Raw genomic sequence first — 3171 nt, forward strand, 5'->3', positions numbered from 1 at the left:
GGACAAGTGGGAGATTTTCACTTTAATGGGAAATGTGTCCTCAACAATAATGGGTGCGATCACATGATTTAAATATCATTATTAAATCTCATTTTAAGAATACATGAGGGATGTAATATTTTCAGTATTTATCTAATAGAAAAGTATTTGTCTAGTCTTCTTACTAGACTTGGGTTCTTTAACTTGAAAGTCATTTTGTGATAAAGTCACATATTGGTAATGATTGGATTGACTAGAGTTTGACATTATATCATGAAATTATCTTGTTATTGACTTATTATGCTCCAAACATATGGTGGTGATTTAATGGCATTGATCCCCTTAGGTAATCATACCTAATAGGGAAATACTTGAATAATTGATTATTTAATTAATCTTATCATAAGACCAACTCTTGCCAATATTCTCTGAGATTAATTAAATTGCTTAAAATCTTTCGAGAAGAAGGATGATTTTGTATGTTATAATAAGACATGGGAAACGTATCTTATTGTAAATATGATTAAATAAGACACTATTCTAAGTATAATTTAATTGTTTTATTACTTAGATGAAATCATTGATCTTCATCTAAGGTTTTGTGTTCCAAACACATCCTTCTCTAAATTCCCATTTTAGAAAAGCGTAAACAATTGAAACGGAATGAATAAATTATTATAAATGATCAACAATGTTGTAATTTATAATTTGGAAACATTTTTGTAATGCTATGGCTCGTATGTAACAATTCGATTTGGGACAAGGTAATTCACGAATTACTAGTCGATTTTGTAAATGACATATTTTATGAGTATGTTGATTTTTAATATGTTAAAAATACATTACATTGTGACATGTCATGTAACATGTTACATGTGACAAAATTGACAAATGACAAAATAAAATGGACCATCCATTTTATTATGAAAATCTCTCGAAATTAGAAGGAGTATGGGGTTAATATTGTGTTTTCATATTAGTGGAAAACATAATGATGAAAGACTACCTTCTAGCCATGCAACCCTAAGCTTTTGAGAAGAGCAAAAATAAAAAGCATTGGGCATACTACCCAAGGCCATTATTTCGGCCAACCATATGAGAAAAGAAAAGAGAGTTTTTCTTTTCATTCATTCATTCATCATTTTTGATACAAAAATTTTCTAGTGTAAGAAAATGGATAATCTCTACAATATGTGATTTTTCTAGAGAAATAAAATCTCACAAATACTCCCTCTTGACCGAGATTTTCAAGAGTAAAAATACAATTTATTTTTTGTCAATTTTATAGTAAAACTAATATTATTACTAGATCTAAATAATATTGGTTATTATGAGTTTCCTTGGGTATATGCTTTTGGGAGAGGTTCTAATTTGAACCTTGTTCACCCAATATTTGGAAGCTATAAGAACAAGTGAGTAGGTGAACTCACTTGTGCCCAATTTAATGCAATAACCAACAATCAATTAGCAATGTGAAATCACAATGTAAGATGATGGTTTCTTCTTTATATTGTTTATTAGTTTGCATGCATTAGATCACTTATTAATTTTATGAAAAATTAAATTAAAACATATATGAATATGTTAGTATATAGATCTACTTTTCCTTCATCCAGTTCACTTTAATGGGTTTCAATTTGTCCTCTCACTGCATATAACCCAATTGGATTTAACAAAGTAATGGGTGAGTTTAATAAAACTCAAACGATAAATGCGATTATCATATATGAATAGTCAATACACTATTACTACTTCATATCTTATAATCTTTAGTGTACCTTTTACACTAGTCGAAATGCAATAAAAGTTTCTAGCAAGTGGATATGCAAAATCACGATATCCATATATTCCAACTTTATCAATTGTTATTTCCTTCAAAAATAAACATGAATGCAAGCAAATGTGTTATTTCTAATAACTTGAATTTATCTCTAAGTATTTGTCTAGTCTTCTTACTAGACTTGGGTTCTTTAACTAATGAAAGATGACCAAATTCTTAGATTGTTATCGCATAACTTGTGATAAAGTCATTTGATTTTTAGAGGGATTCACCCTTAATCCCTAGGTTGACCATTTTAGCACAATTTACTTAGATTCTTTTTGTAGACTTTGCAATGCGCATCTTCCCAAGGTGGCCATCATTTGGAAACTAAAACACTTTTCTAGTCTCTTACTCCTAAGTCAATAAGACATCCTAGGATTTCAACAAATCCCTTTTGGTCTGGAAACTAAAGTTTGTGCAACCCTTCAACACATAACTTAGTTTATCATCCAAACATATGAACGAATCCTTAATTCTTCTCAAGAATCTCAAGGATGTTCTTTAAGGCTTTCACAAGCCATATCATGGAAATTATCTTGTTATTGACTTATTATGCTCCAAACATATGATTCATCACGTCGTGTGCATTTAATGGCATACATGATCGTTCTAATAAGCATGAAACATTAAAGCAATCGATTTCATGTAATCATAAACTTAATAGGTTCGGTGAACGACTATGACTCCATCATGGTAATTCCACTTTCATAAACATGAATAACCTATTCAACCTTATTGATGTTCAACAAATACGAAAGATCTTATCCTCATAAGACTCTCAACTCTATGCCAATATTCTCGAAACGAGTAGATTCAAAAATCTAGAATACTTTGCACCCTTTTCCAAGTCTCCCAATTAATCTTTCACAGAAGAAGGTATTGGTACATTATTCTCAATAAGTAATATGTTATCAACATATAAGACATGGGGAAACAATTCTAGCTTCCACTTAACTTCACGTATAATCATGATTCTTCAATCATATGAATGAAACCATTCACTATTATCACATGAACAAAAAGTATAATCCTTTAATGCTTGCTTAAGACCATTCTAAGGATCACTTAAGCTAAAAGCGGTTCACGCATAAGATGTTAGGATTCTTAGATCTTCATCTAAGGTTTTGTGTTCCAAACACATCCTTCTCTAAATTCCCATTTTAGAAAAGCGTATTTTTCATATCATTTGCCATCCTTCATCAAAATGAAATGTTGCGATTCCTAACATAATTTATCTTGATCAACATCTTTATGTCAATCTTATGCATATGAGTACTCTAAAGCTCTATTACTTTTAAAGAGACCCTCACTTTAAAGTAAATCTACTATGCTCCCAATCTATCTTTATAGATTATAGTTTAACTATACTC

Source organism: Silene latifolia, chromosome Y, assembly GCF_048544455.1.
Source record: "Silene latifolia isolate original U9 population chromosome Y, ASM4854445v1, whole genome shotgun sequence".
NCBI lineage: Eukaryota > Viridiplantae > Streptophyta > Magnoliopsida > Caryophyllales > Caryophyllaceae > Silene > Silene latifolia.